This window comes from Megalobrama amblycephala, linkage group LG2 (assembly GCF_018812025.1).
Source record: "Megalobrama amblycephala isolate DHTTF-2021 linkage group LG2, ASM1881202v1, whole genome shotgun sequence".
Classification (NCBI taxonomy): Eukaryota; Metazoa; Chordata; class Actinopteri; order Cypriniformes; family Xenocyprididae; genus Megalobrama; species Megalobrama amblycephala.
The window spans coordinates 4,455,487-4,475,476 of NC_063045.1; positions in this window are offsets into that span (position 1 = coordinate 4,455,487).

Here is a 19,990-nt window from a genome sequence, read left to right on the forward strand (position 1 = left end):
ATGTCATTGCAAACCTGTATCTGCTACTTTCTCTGGGAATTTAATTTGAAAAAAAATTGTTGCAGTGTTTTTCTGTTCTTGCAGTGAGTCAGTGGTGTCCAATATTGTTTTTGTGAGTTTACACATGGCTTTTAATGTGGTCAATGAAATGTGATGTGATCCAATGAAAGAAAACGTGTGAATTGGCCTACAAACTGACGGACGAAACATCTATCGAATCTGGTCTGAAGCCTCAAATAGGTCTCTGTGAACTAATGAAAGTCAGTGCTGCTGCACACAACAAACTGATTTTAACATGATCTTCAGTGTCTGTCTGGAGAACCTGCTGATGCTGAGAGAGCGGAGGAGGAACCGACTGCCATCAACGCGGCATTAATATGCTGTATTAATAAGGATTAGCATAATAACTACATGACTATACCATATTAATAAGGAATAATAGCATAGAAACAGTCGACTGATGACAGATTGTAAATGAATGTAGCCACAACAGGGAAGTAGATTTACGCCTCAGGGTTCAGAAGTCAGAACATTCATTTGAAATCTTCTGTGCCCACATGGAAAGAACCTATATGTGGATATATGCGCATATATGAAACCTATATGCAGTGTATATGTACATATATGCTGCATATATGCACATATATGATAATATATATGCTGCATATATGCGCATATATACTGCATATATGCTATATATATGCTGCATATATGCGTATATATACTGCATATATGTGTATATATGCCACATATAGGCAAAATTGAGGTGCATATATGTACATATATGTACATATAATATAGGAAAACGGCCAATTTTATATATGTCACATATATTAAAAACCTATATCAAACCTATATTGAAACATATGTTTATATAGGTTTTTTCCATGTGGGATGAAGCGTTCATGTAAAGTTAAAGGGTGTTCATCTAAAGCTGTCAATCACACTGCAGAAAGAGACACGTGAAAAGCTGCTCACGTCACGTCAGAAGATGAACTGGAACGGCTGAATTCTCATGATGTTTTAGGCTGTTGTGAAAGCAGCGGCTCAAATGTCTTTTCATAACATTATTAAACCAAAACACAATCAGACATGGATTACAAACACTGGACCAAACAATCTCAAAGTAGCTTTTCTCACTCTCATTTAATTGTAAATCAAGTCTAAAATCACTCACAAAACATCTTCAGTGATAAACCGTGTGATGTAAAACTCACATTCTGTAAGTAAAGCACACATTACAGAACATATATATATATATATATATATAAGCCAAAATATTTTACTGAAGCGCTATAGAAATAAAATTGGCTTGATGTTAATTAACACAAGTATTATGAACATGAACCTGAATGAACAATAGTGTTTATAAAGTAAAACATATAAAGTTTATAAAGTGGCGGAGGCAGAAAGTGGATGGTTGGTGGGCCAGAATAATTCGCATCATCCCATGTTTTTCAACTGGCTTAATTTGGGAGGGAAAAAAATTATGGACTGTCCCTCAGGCGTCAATTCACTAAAAGTCAAGGTGTGGCAAGTTCTGTACATACAGAAGGGGACGGAGACACAGGTAGAATACAAACAGTGTTTATTGAACAACCAGAGGAAGCAGGCAGAGTGCAGGTAAGTGAAGGCAGGGTTGATCGTAGGACTGATACTCGTCTTGTTTTTCCCAGGGATCATGGATGGCAGGCAGACGAGGAGCAGACCAGACACAGAAACACTCACGGGAGACGAGGAGAAAGCCCTTGAGGTTAGCATAACAGGTAAGTATGCGTTAACGAGACCGGACGGTGACTGTGAGCGCTGCTGTGTCTTTGTAGTGCCTGTGATGCTGGTGCTGATGCGTGACAGGTGTGGACGATCAGTACTCTGGTGAGGGCGAGCGCTGTGATTGGGTGACTGTGGAGCCTGGCGTGTCTGTGACAAGTTCACATTATATAACAATATTACGTGACAATAGATGAGATTACATCAGATTTGATAGAACTGATTCAAGACAAGAGTGATTCTGTCACAGACTTCCGAAGCTTTGGGCACATGCTTTTTCAAACCGTAGATCTGCTCCGCGATGATTTAGATATGGTGGAGAAAACAAGTCTGACCACCAGATGTCGCTAATGCGCACTGTGTTAAAAGCTTCGAGTAATGAACCATTTTTCGGCACAATTTGATGAAAGCCTCAAATGCTTCAGAAAGCCTCGGTTTCCCATCACTAGTTTAGTTAGAGCATGTTTTACACTGGAAAATCAAACAAAACTCAGTGTGTTTGAGAACCCACCTGACAGCTTGCTGGAGCCAGTTGAAAAATCAGAGATGTTTCTGAAATGGTCTTTTATATCTTTGCTGTGGTGCATCATGGGAGGTGGGAGAAACCAAACTGGAGGTCAAAGGGGAGTTTTTTTTTTTTTTTTTTTTTTTAATGACAGGCTATACAATGATGAAATATGTTGCTATGTAATATATTTATTAGGGTGCATACAAAAAGCTTATAATACTGAGGTTTGTTTATTTGGTGAACTTAATGTCTGGTTGCTTGCATGTCTGTCAATGGTTGTGCCCATGAGTATAAATGCCCACTAGCTGAACTTCCACAGCATTGTCAGTCTGTGATGGAAGTTGGAGAGTGAAGGTGCTGAAGGCTGGAATTATTGAGAGTGAGTGAGTTTGTTTTGTTTTTTAATGTTTTTTTTAAAATGTTTTTTTTTTTAATGTTTTTTTTTTTTTTTGTCAACAGCTTTAATTTAAGTTCCTTGAGTCTGGTGTTAAAGGGAAAATAAAAATATTAGTCTAAAAACTAAAATAAATCTGTTCTATAGTATGGCATAAAATGTTTTGTAGGAATACCCACCTTCAATCCTCTGTAATATGGTGCTTTATGTAAAACTACTTGTAATTGGATAAAAATGTAAGAGTTAGCACATGTTAAAATCCATTTGTGTACTGCTCTTATAAATCATTCCTTTGCTACTAGGTTATGAAGGTTTAGATTTTAGGTTCAACATATCATTGTATAGGCAGTTTCTATGTGTTGCAGCTCCAGTAATGAGGATGTTTTACAGTCTATTAGCAGCTGCCAGTGTTTCACCATTATTTCAGAGTTTATCTTTTGTCTCTTGCTGCTTTCACTTTAGAAATATTGATCTGATCTGAATTTGAATTGTGTAAATTTGAATTATTGACAAGTGTCATTTAACAGAATTGAATTTTAAGTGCCATTTTATGTAGATTTGAATTTTTTTTTTTTTAAACTTGAATCCTGGACGTTTGAAATTGAATTTTATTTTATGGCATAATTTTCTACATATGTATTTAAGCAGCATATTTTTTGTTCTGAATTCTTAGACTGCAAATTTTCACTTCTTAAAAATACAGATTCAAGTTTTCAACATGAATAAAATTCAAAACACCAAATTCAATATTCTAGTAAATTAAGTAAAATGTTGCATTTTGGCCAATTACAGAGCAGCAATAATTCTCAGCATGCCAGACGTTTATCTCTGGGGGTCTCTGCTACATCTGTTTTAGTGATTAGGTGTTAACCCTTAACTGGTGTTTTGAATTTGTTATTCATGTTGAAAACTTGAAAAATATTTGCAGTCTAACAATTCAGAACAAAAAATATGCTGTTTAAAAATGCATATGTAGAAAATTATGCCATTAAAAAAAATCAATTTCAATTTCTTTACATTTCAGCTCTGCTTGCTTGTGTATGAGCCTTTGAAGAAATTCAGTCTTGAATCTTGATTCTAGTTAACTTGGATGTATGCTTTTGTGTAATATGCTGTTGAACCTGTCTGCATGCTTCATATTTGTGCCCCTTTCTAATTTAAGCCTATGCCTTTTTGTCCCTTGTTTATTATCCTTTCTAATCTGTTCTGTTTGCTGTGACAATGACCTTTTTGTAGCTTTATGTACTTTCATTTGTCCCTTTTTATTTTTTTTATAGCCACGTTGTCTTTTTTATTTTTTGCCCTTTTTGTATTATGCTGATTTTATGCTTGTCTTTGTATATTTTTGGTTTTATAGCCCTGTCTGTTTAAGCCATTGTCATAATTTATTACCAATTTGTAACAAATTTCTTTTTGCTGTTTTGTTATAGTATTTTACCTAGTTTAAGCTCTTTTTGTGCCCTATTGTAGTGATGCTTTTAATGTAGGGTTATACAATTCCAATCTCTTCAGAATCCTTAAAGCACTAAAAACGTAATTTGACTAGGACTAGGTCGGAGGTCGGCAACCCGCGGCTCTAGAGCCGCATGCGGCTCTTTAGCGCCCCCCTAGTGGCTCCCTGGAGCTTTTTCAAAAATGTATTAAAATGGAAAAAATATATATTTTTTGTTTTCATATGGTTTCTGTAGGAGGACAAACATGACACAAACATTCTTAACATTTTTCAATGCTGTAAAAATGTGTATAATAAATATTAAATTTCAACATTTCTGTCAACGAAGATTTGCGTCATAGCCATCGACGTCACTTTCCCGCCGAAAGCGCGCTCCCTCAGCTGGACTGAGTGGCAAAAGAACCTGCTGCGTGACTGGATTTAATAGAGGAAACTGCGAAAACGTGAGTAAAAACAAACGAATTACACTAAAGGTTGGACTCGAAAGTGTTTCTTACAACTTGTCAAATAAACCTAATCCATGGATATTGACATGTAGCCAGGAGTCGTGTTTCCTGACATTTATATGTGCCTGATTTGACGCCGAGGAAATACATAAAGCAAATCTGCCTGTGAATATTTTATATAACTACAATATAGGTAACTTAGGTTTAAATCCGCGTAATTACTTAACGTTATATCAATGTTATATATATCGTCATATTGTCCATCCCTAAAACATATAGTTTTATAGTATAGTTTTTGTCAGTGTTTATTTTAAAACGCACAATTATGCAGAATATAAGATGGAAAATATTTAATAGATGATTTGTCAACATAATATATAACAATACAATATATATGGAATGATTTTACCTCAAAATCCAACAATTTGACACAAAATGATAACTGCAAATCCATGTTTCTCTGCTGGAGTCCAGCTGTTTCTGTGAATTGCACCGATCCATTTGCTTCTTTTTTCTGTAGCTTTCAACAGTTTTTAAATATATACCTCGGGAATACCATTATGTATTTGTAGCCTACTTAGTCATTTTGATAGTAGGCTAATATAGCTAATATACACTTACAGCCTGTGTTGCCTTCATATAAGGCTTATATAAGGCTTTTAATTTTTTGCGGCTCCAGACAGATTTGTTTTTTGTTTTTTTTGGTCCAATATGGCTCTTTGAACATTTTGGGTTGCCGACCCCTGGACTAGGTTATTGTCATGATTCCTGTCACTTCCCGGACTCCAGTTCCCATAATCCTCTCTGCCAGTCACCTGCACACACTCCACACTATTCACTAATCACCACACCCAGCTGCAGTACATTAACCGGACTATAAAAGACTCTTTCACCACACATCATTGCGAAGTCTTGTTTCACCCTGTGTACAATTCCGAGCATTATTAGCCTGTCTGCCTGTCTCCGATCCCGTCTGTCACCCGTTTACCATTCTCTGCTGCATACCTTTGGACTGTGTGTTGTTTCCTGACCTGTGATAGCTATCTGTCTGCCCCAATCTACTGCCTGTATCCTAACCACGATTCTGCCTGTCCTTTGCTGTTCCTGTTTTTTCCTGTCTGACCCTGCCTGTACGACCACGCTCACTTTTAATAAAAGCTTGCAATTGGATCCCTGCCTGAGTCCCGTTTCATTACAGTTATGCTCCTTTCTACTGATGTATTAAAGCTAGTTTGGCAACTTTGTATAAATGGACTTAGTAAAGTTCTGTCTTCTTGGCCAATCCCCCCCCCACCCCCCATACTTCCGTTTCTATTTTTTTTGTGCCTTATTTATTTTTTCCTGCTACTGTTTTCTTTCCCTTTTTTTTGCACTTGTATTTTTTTGCTTACTTTTTATACCTTAATGATTTTGTCCTGGTTGTGTTTGAGGTTTTACTTAATGTTCTTTATCATGCTGTTTGTCTCTTGTTCATGCATCTGTGAGAATTAGGCAGCAGAAATGCATTTAGCAAGGTACACTAAAAAGCTCCAGGGATGGTTAATCATTGGTACATTGTCAACATTAATAAGATATTTTGGTGTTTAAAAATGCTCTACATTTCAGCTGTGCTTGTTGGTGTCTGAGACTTGAAGACAAATTAGTCTTGAGTCAATTCTGTTCTAGTTGGTGTAATTTGCTCTCTAATATGCTGTTAAACCTGTCTGTATGATTTATATTTGTGTCCCATTTAGTGTAAGTCTATGCCTTTTTTTCTTTTTCTTTTTTTCTTTTTATTTATTTTTTTAGATGTGCTGTTTTGTAGCTGTGGTTTTTGTATTGTGACCTTTTTACACTTGTACATGTTTATGCCAGTTTCATGTGTTCCTTTTTATTTCTGATTTTTAACGCTTTTTTGCAACAATGACCCTTTTTTCCCCTTTGTCCCTTTTTATATTCTTCTGTGCTCATTCCATATATATATATATATATATATATATATTTTTTTTTTTTACTTTTCTCTTATACCCCTTGTTATGCCTATTTTTTTCCATTTGTTTGTCAGTAAAATTTAGTAATGCTCTTTTAAATTTATATTTTCTTGTTCCTTTGTACTTTATGGTTTTCCAGTGATAAGTACAAAGACAATGCAAGGCATTGACAGCAGAGCGTAAAGTAATTTCAAGGTTTTGATTTCCATTATATTAATGTCACATATGAATTTGACTTGACAAGTTTACATTTATGGCTTCCCTTGTTCCTTTTTTAACTCTTTGTTCCATTTGCCTTTTGTCCTTTTTCCCTTTAATACTCCTTTTCATTATTTTATGACCGTTTTGTCTGCTTGTCCCTTTGCATTTATGATCTTTATCTCTATCGGTGCTTTGTATGCTCCTTCCTATATTGTAGAACTTTCTATGAAAGTGAGTATTTGTGAACTGACTTGTATGTATTTTGTTATACCTTGTTTTGTATTTATGCTTTCATTTTGAAGTATCTTTGTACTTTGGTTAAGGTTCCCTTTCTTGCTTCAGTGATCATTTTTAAAATCTCTTAAACTTTCCTTTTTGTCACTACCCCCTTTTTTTATTTATCTTTTTATTCTTGTACTTGTGCCCATTGGCCTCTTTGTAATACTTGTAATTTTTATTTTTGTTAAAATAACAACCTATTGTGTCCACCTGCTCTTTGTTGACTCTGTCTGTATATATGTCCTCCATTTTCTGTCTGTCTTTACATCTATTTAAGTTGGTTCTTTCCCTATGTTTTAAGCTCTTGCGTATTGGTTACTTTTGATTTATTCAAGTTTTACTGCTACAATTAGATCGTACTACAGACCATATTGTCTCAGCTGGCTCCTTTTCAGCCCTTGGTTTAATCCTTTTATTGGTTATACTCTGCAGCTTAGATCAACCTTGGGCTTCCTGTTTTGCCAATTCTGCCTCAATGTGTCGATCCCCTGGCTTTGCTTTGAGCCTTGGATAGTGATGCACAATACCTTTTTTTTTTTTTTTTTTTTTTTTTTTTTTTTTTAAGGACCTAGTACAAGTACCGATACTTTTTTTTTTTTTTTCCCCTAGTACTCACTGATACTGTTGCCTATACATTTATTAATGTTTTTTTTTGGGGGGGGGATGTTGCAGTTTTCCAAGCACAACACAGTGAGACTAATGAATGTAGGACAGCTTCTTTATTATTACTCTAATGAAAAAGTAATCATTATGTAATCATAATGTGGATGAATATTCATGTTTTTGTTAGAGTCCGAGGGTTAGAGTCCGAGGGTTAGAGTCCGAGGGTTAGAGTCCGAGGGTTAGAGTCCGAGGGTTAGAGTCCGAGGGTTAGAGTCCGAGGGTTAGAGTCCGAGGGTTAGAGTCCGAGGGTTAGAGTCCGAGGGTTAGAGTCCGAGGGTTAGAGTCCGAGGGTTAGAGTCCGAGGGTTAGAGTCCGAGGGTTAGAGTCCGAGGGTTAGAGTCCGAGGGTTAGAGTCCGAGGGTTAGAGTCCGAGGGTTAGAGTCAGTTAGGGTTAGGGTTAGGGTTAGGGTTAGGGTTAGGGTTAGGGTTAGGGTTAGGGTTAGGGTTAGGGTTAGGGTTAGGGTTAGGGTTTATATAGATCCATCAACCGATTTCCGAAGAAATCGGAAGAGGTTAAGCACGGTCCTATCGTTCAGCTGGCCGCTCCACATATATAAGCTCCAAAGTACACTAAATAGGCCAACACACACATACAGGAAGGCGATACTCGCCGAAAATATCGTTTAGTGTCGTGCAAAAAATATAGAGAGGGCTATTTTAAGCCAGGGCTCGTCCCAGGAGGGCTATTTTAGCCTTCTGAGGGCTTATATAGATCCATCAACCGATTTCCGAAGAAATCGGAAGAGGTTAAGCACGGTCCTATCGTTAGGGTTAGGGTTAGGTTAGGGTTAGGGTTAGGGTTAGGGTTAGGGTTAGGTATATAGGTAAAAGCGAGTTTCACCCTCAAAACTGTTTTTCCGCCTTACTAGCCTGCGCGTTCATGGCAGGCTCCGTTGTGATGGGGGAGGAGCTGTGGAGGGAGGGCTGTAGCGCAGCATAGAGCAAGGGGGAGTGACCTGTGAGTTGTGCTTGTTCAAATTTTCAGGCTAAGTCAAGGTTTTCTAAAAACTCCCTACAGCAGCTTTAAACACGTATTTATACTGATTTCATCAGGCTCTGAAAATTCTTCAAAAAGAACACATAGAATGGCCTTCTCAACTGCCATAGTTGCAACTCTTGCGTCATCAGAACAGGGTGTTCAACGCACCACCGTTTCAGTTTAAAAAAAATTAAAGCAACCCAGAGCTCCTTTCAGGGGTGCAAATCTGTTCCCGCCCCGATTGTACAGCAAAACGTGATTGGTTGTAGTGAGAGCATGCTGCGATTGGTTAACGTAATCTCGCCGTTATCTGATTGGCTGGAGTAGTCGGTGGGTGGAGTCGACCTATTTGTGGATTTGTCTGCGGTCTCGATGCTAGAACTGTTTGAAAAACCACAAATGCGCAGGCAGAGATCCACAAAATACAGGTGGTGATTCATAAATGAATGCAGGCAGAGTTATGCTTGTGACATAAAAATATATTTGTGAATATGTTTTTTATTAGCAAATCTCATTTTATTTTTTTGTGCATTTAATTCATCTCTGTGAAACACCTGACATATATTTTTGTGGATCTCATTCTGTTTATTTGTGCATATGATTATTTTTTTGTGAATCTCTTTACATTTATCTGTTGGTCATACTCATAATCTATTTATTTAGAATATTGGAACAAAAATACCCACATAGTTGATTCACTGAAATGTTGAATCATCATTTTTTCCATATAGCCTTGTTGCTGTAATATCCTTGAAAAGTTAAAATATGAGGATTATTGAGTACATTTATCATAAATTAACTCTTATTTGAGGAAACACTGATCCAGGCCTCTACTGCACCTCTCAGATTCTCCTGAAGAAAAGACAAACTCATGCTCCAACTAGTTTCACAAGTTAATTTGTTAAGATTCACCAAATTACCAAAGTCTGTAATCAAAAGACAGAGATCTAATTATGAACTCAAACATTTCTCATCAGTGACCAAATCTCACAGGCAGCAAAATAACAAATTTAAGTCTTATTTTGGTTTAAATTGATACGTTTAAATGCTACTCTTCTCATAAACTTACTCTCATTGACTTTGCTGTAGCAACACAGTTAAAGATGAGAAAAGTCATTCTCTAAATGTAACGTGAGCGGCTCTGTTTGTGAGTCAAAGTTAAACCTGCTGTGGTCTGATTTATCCACATCTAATGTGGTCTGATCTGATGGTGAACAAACAGCTTCTGAATCGGTGTGTCTATTATTAGATGAATAAGGTCAGTGTGCGTGTGTCTCAGTGTTACAGTATAGACACCGGAGACAGATGTAGAAGCAGTTTGGGGTTTTATTGAGACAATCAGCAGAGCAACAGGTAAATGCAATGATGGATAAGATGAACTTGGAGATGAAAGAGAGGTAATACTGTCCTTTGTTTATGTTGCAGATGAAGGCGTTGGAGCTGGCAGACGGGAACACTCACACACACAGGTAGGTAGAGACACGAGGAGACCAGGAGACGATGGAGACGATGAAGAGTATGGTGACAGGTAAGTATCGTTTTGTGAGTCCTTGAGGTAAGCATACAACTTGTGTATTACGAACGAGACCGGACAATGTGTGTGTGTGAGTGTGGGGCTTAAGTAGTGAGGTGATCATGGTGATAATGAGTTGCAGGTGGCGGTGATCAGTACTCCGGTGATTGGGTGCGTGGGTAAGGGAGTGAGGTGGAACCTGACGTGTCTGTGACAGTACCCCCCTCCCACGGCCCGCTCCTGAGGGCCGAGGACCCCGACGTCGTGGTGGTCGTCCTCGAGGTCGTGGGGCAGGTCTGTCTGGGTGGTTGGTGTGGAAAGTCTGTAACAGAGCAGGATCAAGGATATCATTCTTGGGGACCCATGAGCGTTCCTCGGGGCCATAGCCTTCCCAATCCACCAGGTATTCTAAGAGACCACCACGGCGCCGGGAGTCCAGGATCTCTCGCACCACGTAAGCAGTTCCATCGTCCAGGATGAGTGGAAGGGGGGGCTCGGCGGCTGCCACGTCAGGTTCTGTGGAAGGAAGAACAGAAGGGTGGTGAGGTTTCAATAGTGACACGTGGAAAGTGGGATGAATTCTTTTGTACTGTGCAGGGAGTTGTAGTCTGTAGGTGACGGGGTTGATCTGTCGAAGGATGGTGAACGGGCCAATGAAGCGGGGACTCAGCTTCTTGCAGGGCAGGCGCATCCTGATGTCTCTGGTGGACAGCCAGACCTTCTGCCCCGGTTGGTAAGTTGGAGCTTGGGAGCGCCGAAGGTCGGCTGTCATCTTGCGCCTGCGCAGGGCTCTCTGCAGCTGGTGGTGAGCTGAGTCCCATACCCTCTCGCTCTCCCGGAACCAGTAGTCAACTGCAGGAACGTTGGAGGGTTCCCCGTCCCAGGGGAACAGTGGGGGTTGGAAACCGAGTACGCATTGGAAAGGTGTTAATCCAGTAGTGGCTTGACGGAGGGAGTTCTGGGCGTACTCGGCCCAACCCAGGTACTGGTTCCAGGAGTCCTGGTGGCCGTGACAGAAGGTACGCAGGAAGCGGCCGATCTCCTGGATCTTCCGTTCCGTCTGCCCGTTCGACTGAGGATGGTATCCAGACGATAGGCTGACGGTCACACCCAGGAGGGAGAAGAACGCCTTCCAGACTCGAGAGACGAATTGAGGTCCTCTGTCAGAAACTATATCTTCGGGGATTCCATAGTGACGAAAGACATGGTTGAACATTAATTCCGCTGTGGCCATGGCAGTCGGTAGACCTTCCAGGGGTATTAGACGGCAGGCTTTGGAGAAACGGTCCACAACGACCAGAATGCAGGTGTGACCATCAGACTCTGGGAGATCCGTGACGAAATCCACTCCCAGGTGTGACCAGGGTCTCTCAGGAACGGGCAGAGGATTGAGCTTGCCGGTTGGTAGATGGCGTGGGCTCTTGGAGATGGCGCACTCCCTGCAGCCCTGCACGTACCTTCTGACGTCGCTGGCCATGTTGGGCCACCAGAAGCGCTGTTTAAGCAGCGAGAGGGTCTCATTGACCCCCGGGTGACCAGTGCCAAGTGAAGAGTGAACGGAGTGCAGGAGTGGAGTGCGTCGTGTCCGGGTGATGTAGCGTAAGCCTTGGGGGCAACCCGGCGGAGTGCGTGAGGAGGCATTGGAGGAGGGTAAGGTCTCTTCTGACCATTCGATGGGGCTCACGAAGAGGGTTTCAGGCAGGATAGGTTCAGGTTCGTCGTTCTTTTCCTCGGGGGCGTGGAGACGTGAGAGAGCATCGGCTTTAATATTCTTGACACCAGGGCGGTATGAAATTGTGAAGTTGAATCGTGAGAAGAACATCGCCCACCGGGCTTGACGAGGGTTGAGTCGCTTGGCAGCTTTCAGATACTCGAGGTTCTTATGGTCGGTTAGAACTTGGAATGGGTGGTTTGCCCCCTCCAACCAATGCCTCCACTCTTCAAGGGCGAGCTTTACAGCCAGGAGTTCACGATCCCCGATATCATAGTTCACCTCCGCCGGGTTGAGCTTACGGGAGAAGAAGGCGCATGGATGGAGCCTACTTGGGTTCCCCTGCTGCTGCGATAGTACCGCTCCCACTCCGGTGGTGGAGGCGTCCACCTCCACGACGAATGGTAGGTCTGGATTGGGGTGGACGAGGAGGGGAGCGGTGGTGAAGGCCTTCTTGAGCGACTCAAAAGCTTCTGTGGCAGGCTGGGACCAGGACAGAGACTTGGGCTGCTTCCGGAGGAGGTTGGTGAGTGGACTGACTATGGTGCTGTAATTCTTGATGAATCGGCGGTAGAAATTGGAAAATCCGAGGAAACGTTGGAGTTCTTTTATGGTACTTGGAGTGGGCCAGTTCTGGATGGCAGAGACCTTCCCCTCGTCCATCCGGATGCCACTGTGGTCAATCACATATCCTAGGAAGTGGACTGAGGGCTGATGGAACGAGCACTTCTCTGCTTTTAGGAAGAGATGGAACTGCCGTAAGCGCTTGAGGACCTCCGCAACGTGGTGGCGATGTTCGGCCAGGCTCCGGGAGTAGATGAGGATGTCATCAATATACACGAGAACGAACTTGTGGAGGAACTCCCGGAGCACCTCATGGATAAAGTCCTGGAATACGGAGGGGGCGTTGACCAGGCCATACGGCATTACTAGGTATTCATAGTGGCCGGTGGGCGTGACGAAGGCGGTCTTCCACTCGTCCCCCTCGCGTATCCGGATGAGGTTGTACGCGCTGCGGAGGTCCAGCTTGGTGAACACAGTGGCACCGCGGAGATGTTCCAGGGCCGCTGGGACGAGGGGAAGTGGATACCGGAATTTGACTGTAATCTTGTTTAATGAGCGGTAATCAATGCAAGGCCTCAAGCCTCCGTCCTTCTTGGCCACGAAGAAGAAGCTTGAAGCAGCAGGGGAAGTAGACGGGCGGATGTATCCTTGATTAAGGGCCTCTTTGATGTATTCCTCCATGGCCTTCTCCTCCGGTACTGACAGGGGTATATGCGTCCCCTGGGCACTGGTTCACCCGGTAACAGATCGATGGCACAGTCCCATGGCCGGTGTGGAGGAAGCTTGGAGGCGCGTTGCGGGCAGAAGACGTCACTGAAGGGGGCGTAGTCGGGTGGAACTTCGACGGAGCGTTTTTCCATGGGGCTTTCGATGGAGGTAGCGTTGATGGAGAGACTTGTTGAGAGAGGAGATCTTGGAATGGGAAGTTCGGGAAAACAGCCAGGGAAACAGTGGTCGCCCCACTTCAGGACTTCGCCCGTGCGCCATGAGATGTTGGGATTGTGGAGTTCCAGCCACGGGCGCCCTAGAACCACGTCAGCGGTGGATTCCTCCAGAACCAGCAGATGGATGGATTCGGTGTGGAAGATACCCACGTGCAGTTGAAGGGGTCCAGTTACGCGTCGAATCATCTTGCGGCTCAGGGGTTTGCCCGTGATAGAGTGGACCTGGTAGTTAATCGGAGAAGGCGAGGTCTTAATCCCGAGGTGTCGACAGAGGGCGCCGGAGATGAAATTTCCTGCTGACCCTGAATCGAGGAGCGCCACCACTGGAATGGAAGCATTAGCAGCAGTAAGGTTTACTACAGTAGTGAGTGGTTTCATCTTTTGGATAGAGGGAATGATAGCACTCACCACAGGTCGAGGAGGACGGGTTGGGCATGTGGAGATGACATGCCCAGGAGATCCACAGTATAAGCATAGATTCAGGGTCAGCCTTCTCTGTCTTTCTGTGGGTGACAAACGGGAGTTATCCACTTGCATGGGCTCGGGGGCTGGTTCTGGGGAGCTGACGGGTTCGGACCGACGGAGGAGAGGTGTTGTCTGTGACTGGCCCTGGTGCTCGAGGAGACACGACTGCATACGAGAACCCACGCGGATGGCGAGTTGGATGAATCTTTCAAGTCCTATGGAGTCCTCGTATGCAGCGAGATGCAGCCGCACGTTAGGCTCCAGACCTTGTCGAAAGGTAGTGATGAGGGCTTGTTCATTCCATCCGCTGGTTGCGGCGAGCGTTCTGAACTGCAAGGCATAATCGTTAACAGTCTTATTTCCTTGTTTTAAACTATACAATTTCTCACCAGTTGAAGAATCTGCCAAAGGTTTTCCGAAGACTTCTCTGAAGTGGGTAACGAATGCCGTGTAGGATTTGACAACTGATCCATTTTGAGTCCAGAGCGAATCTGCCCATTGTAGGGCCTTACCTTGCAGTTGGGATATAATGAACGCTATTTTCGCCGTATCGGTGGGGTAGAGGTGCGGCTGCATCTCCAGGACCAGCTCACACTGAAGGAGGAATCCGCTGCAATCCTCCGCCGATCCTGAGTAGGGCGCCGGTTTGGCCATGGGACTGGCGGTGAATACCGGCGAAGAAGAGGTGACTGTGGCGGCGGTGGCAGTAGCGGTGGCTGGTGCTGGTGATGGTGACGGTGGTTGAGGAGTGAGTGCTCGCCGAACTGCATCCACGAGCTCCTGGAAAGGATCTTGACGGCTCATGCTGATTGTAAGCTGTTTTTTGGTCCGGTCTTCTGTTACAGTATAGACACCGGAGACAGATGTAGAAGCAGTTTGGGGTTTTATTGAGACAATCAGCAGAGCAACAGGTAAATGCAATGATGGATAAGATGAACTTGGAGATGAAAGAGAGGTAATACTGTCCTTTGTTTATGTTGCAGATGAAGGCGTTGGAGCTGGCAGACGGGAACATTCACACACACAGGTAGGTAGAGACACGAGGAGACCAGGAGACGATGGAGACGATGAAGAGTATGGTGACAGGTAAGTATCGTTTTGTGAGTCCTTGAGGTAAGCATACAACTTGTGTATTACGAACGAGACCGGACAATGTGTGTGTGTGAGTGTGGGGCTTAAGTAGTGAGGTGATCATGGTGATAATGAGTTGCAGGTGGCGGTGATCAGTACTCCGGTGATTGGGTGCGTGGGTAAGGGAGTGAGGTGGAACCTGACGTGTCTGTGACACTCAGTAGTTTGTGGCTGAAGCGTTTCTTCATTTGCTCTCCTACTAATATGAACAAACAGAATTTAACTATTTGCAAAGCATCTCTACAGTTAAAGAAATTATTTTAATTATGAAATCAAACATTAATTAACAATCCTTATCATGTATTATTGATGAATTATGCAGGGCTAGAATTCATTTTGAAAATGTAAGATACAGTAGAAGATTAATTTTCATGATGTCCTGTTTTACAGGAAGTGGTCGTGTGAAAAAACTGCGACAGAGGTTCAGTCTTTATAGAGAGGAGTTTCAGTCGAGTTTCAGATCAATCCAAGAGTTTTCAGACATTTTAAGGGTTTTCAGTGAACTGATGAAGAAAATGTTTCTCAGATTCATTCTGTTCAGTTTGTGTTTGTGGCATCAGGCTGGTGAGTTTTAAATGTGTTTTATTGTTTAGTTGCTTCTGTTCTGGTAATGAATTATTGACTAGTTAGAGATGTTTAACACTGTTATTCTCATATAGGAATAACTGAACTGTGAGAACAACTTTGAATTCAGCTCTATATTCACTGTCGTCTAGTAGAGAAAGGTTCATTTAGACTGATTTTATGAATTTAAAGCTCAAATACTCGCAACATTAATTTTAGTTGTCCAACGTAAAAGTATTGGTTTATTCTCTCTATAATATTTTTATTTGAGTTTCATCAGTTAATAATGTTTTCCAACCATAAGTTTTCCTTTCAGTTATACCAAATATCTTTAAAAACAGCACAAAGATCAATTAATTGATATAAAATTGTATCAATTTTTCTTATCATTTATCATTTTTGTTTTAGTAGAAAAATATTAAAAATACTTTAAACTAGAACTATTCATGGCACCAGGATAAATTCATTATATTGAAGCTTTAATCTGTGACAAACTCTGTTCTTCAGATGTGTTCGGACTGAAGTATGTGATGGAGGGAGATTCAGTCACTCTAATCTCTGATCTTACTGTAATAAAGGATGATGATCAGATTATGTGGAGGTTTTGGATTGAAGACACTTTAATAGCTGAAATCAATGCAACTGAAGATAGCTTCACTGTATATGATGATGTTCTTGATGGGAGATTCAGAGACAGACTGAAACTGGATCATCAAACTGGATCTCTGACCATCACAAACTTCAAAACTGAACATGCTGGAGTTTATAAACTCAAGATCCACCAAAAGAACATCCTTTTCGTTCTTGCTGTCCAGGGTGAGTTGAATTTTTCTTTTTTGTCCATTTCATTTTTTAGTCACCAGATATGATATTGATCCACACACTATCATTTTACATCTGTTCTGTTGTTTATTTTCAAATATAAATTTCAAACTAAACAATCATGAAGTTATTTAAAAGCCTGAATCTGTGACAAACCCTTTTTCTGTTTGTTCATCATGTGTATTTGGTGATACAGTTGAAGTGACGTCAGTGAAGAAGGGAGATTCAGTCACTCTAAACTCTGGTCTTACTGAAATGATGGATGATGATGAGATTCAGTGGAGGTTTGGAATTGAACACACTTTAATAGCTAAATTCAATAGATGGGACAACAGCTTCACTGTATATAATGGTGTTCTTGATGGGAGATTCAGAGACAGACTGAAACTGAATCATCAAACTGGATCTCTGACCATCACAGACATCACGACTAAACATGCTGGAGATTATGTGCTACAAATACGGGGAGCAAAACAATCATTGAAAGCTTTCAGAGTCTCTGTCTACGGTGGTGAGTAGAGATCATTTTTCCTGCCCTTTAGATATTCGCCCTGCAAACAAGTCTGCATTGGCCCTTTATGACCCCACTAATGGCTGCCAGTGCAGGACCCCTGAGAATTTGCTTATTGGCAAACCGCTGGCCCCTTAGCACTGGCTCTGCACAGGCAGCCCTCACTTACGATTTGGACATGATCATGTAGACTCACACAGACATCAAGATTCAGCAAATGAACATCAACAATGGTGACAATCAACAAAAAGCTTTTTTTTTTTTTTTTGTCATGCTCAGAGTTGATTGTTTATTAATAATTGTTGATTGTCACAATTGTTGAGGTTCATTTGCTGAATCTTGATGTCTGTGTGAGTCTACATGATCCTGTCCAAATAATTTCTGCATAATGATTTAAAAAGCTTTATAATGGCAGTGAATGGCTGCCATAAGTTCAAAAAACCAATGTAACCCAGGTTACTAAGAGCCCTGTTAATGTAAAATAGAAAAGGGAAAAAAAACAATAACACTTGTGAATAAGTAAATCAGTACTTAATTTTAATAACATTTGTGATATAGAAAATAGGAAAATACATAAATTCCAAGAGAAATAAAACTAATTTGAAAAATTATTCAGATAAAACAAAGTGAAGATTGGTCCAATGAGGAGAGCGAAGAGTTAGCCCCGCCCTATGATCGGAGCTGTGCGAGAGAGAGGACGAAGCAAGAACGCGAGAGAGAGAGAAACAGCAGTTCCAACACGGTCCTGAAAAAAAAAAAAAGAAACAGAATTAGAACACATAAATCAACAGTTGTGTCAAGTGAAATAACAGGTTTTGAAAGAAAAAATGTGAATTGAACATCGTCAGTCTATTATCACAGTTAATGCTAGCGCAAACTGTAACAGAGGAGAGAGAAACTTCCAGAGGTTGGAGTTTTGCCTGTCTGGAAACTTCATAACTAGAAAATTCGAATTATCTTGGTAAGTGAAGTGATTAAATCCCACTGGTGTCAAAAGTATTCACATTCAATACTCAAGTAGAAGTATAGATACTAGGGTTTAAAAATACTTCTGTAGAAGTTGAAGTATCAGCTCAAGCTTTTTACTCAAGTAAAAGTGTAAAAGTACTGGTTTCAAAACTACTTAAAGTATAAAAGTAAAAGTAATGTAAGGAAAAAAATGCCATTAAGGACAAAAGCTTAGGCCGCGCTACAGGGGTCTATTGTGCACTCCACCTCCTCAAAATGTCATCAATAACATTTATTGGAATGTAAATGTACATCCAAGCTTAACTGCAGGAATCTGTGAGGGCAACGGAAAGAAAAATGTGGGTAGTTTTGGTGTACCCAGGGCAGGCTTAGTAACAATCAGGGCTTGACATTAACACCCGCCAACCCGCCAAATGCGGGTAGATTTCAGCTGTTTCAGTTCACACCGCACCGACAAACACCAACAAACTCGTCTGTTGGAGTTTGTTGGATAGGTGTGATAACCCTGTTGGCGTTGGTTGGAGTCTGTTTTTACCAGACTGAACATGTTTAATCTGCATTTGTTTGGTCGTCTGAGCATCCAACAAACGGCAACAATCATGGCCGCCATATTGAAGGGTCGTTCCAAACCGAAGTGTTCAAAACTGGCCACTTTAAAGGGCCCTTCGGAATGAAGGATTTCGAAGGGTACAACTGATGGACACTCCGGGCCCCCATGATCCTTTGCACAGGGAAGTTGTTTGTCATCACAGAATGGGTACAGGAGGCTTGGAGTTCGATTTTACCTATAAATGATTGTATAGTATTTTTCTATAGGCTACTACTGTAATATTTATACGAGTTAGATTTAGTACATTATTATGGTCAAAACGACACTGTACTTCAAAAAAAATACTTTACAGCTTTATCAGTCCATTCAAATGTTTCAAATACATAGACACAATATACATTATGGTGCGATAAACCAAAAATAAATAAATATATAGGCCTAAACTAACGTTAAACAAAGGGCGCAGCTTGCGCTATCTATCCCCCCTGACTGTCTCGTTAAGATGACGCAGAAGTGCGTTCTAAAAAAGTATTTTTTAGTACTTTAGAGTATTTTTGACCCCTACACCCTTCATCCCTTCGAAGCTCTCCCTCCGGAGGGTAAACCCTTTGAAGGGATTAGGGCACAGGGATGAGCCCTTCCGAATGGAACGCAGGGCCTGACGTAATCTAACCTGGCCACGAACCGTTGCCATGACGATGAGACAAGTCCCTGGCAAAGACAGCTGTTTGATCACGCCCGCGCCTCACGCACACACAACAAAGCACTGGAAACGTGACATCGCAGCTTGTTCGTTATAAAAAATAAAATACAGTTTAAAAAAAAACAAACATATAAAATGTACAATAGTTCGTAGTGCAATCCGTGCCATTCAGCAAGAGCACTGCTCCACTTCACTGAAAGAGAGAGGTATAACACCATGAGAGCAACGCAGGTTTACCTTCAGTTTCGTTTTAAATTAATTAGTTTAGGCATGTTTAGCTACATGGTTGTATATGACTATGGGTCATATAAATAAAAAGGGTCGCGCTTGTTGTGGCAAAAAAATCAACTCCGACTCTACTGCATAAGAGACAAACACATCCAATTGTCTTTAAAGCTTTTATTTCTTGCAAGAAAGGTCAGACAGGTCATACAGAAACACAAGTAGCTGCAGAGTGTAAGACCAAGAACGAAAGCTTCCCCTCACTTTTATATCTCTAACCTCCAAGGCTGAAGCCTCTGTCCTTTTACCATATTTGGAACATCTCTTAGTGGCTATAACTTTCCACACATTGTTAGCACAGACATGTTTTTAACATACATCTTGCATGTCCCCATACCATATCTTGCTCTTTCTATTTCTAACATCTATGTTAACCCTATGTTAAACATTACCACTTAAGCCAACATCATACCATGTTCCAAGAATACAGGTTAAAGCATATGAAAAATTAAAATTTCCACAACAATTCCCTCTTCTTATCATTCATTGATAACTAATGATTACTTCTACTTCATTTCACATCACACTCTTAAGTTTGGGAAGAAAGTTAGAAAATGCTTAAGGCTTTTTCTGTGGGGATAGACCCTGTGTTTTAGCA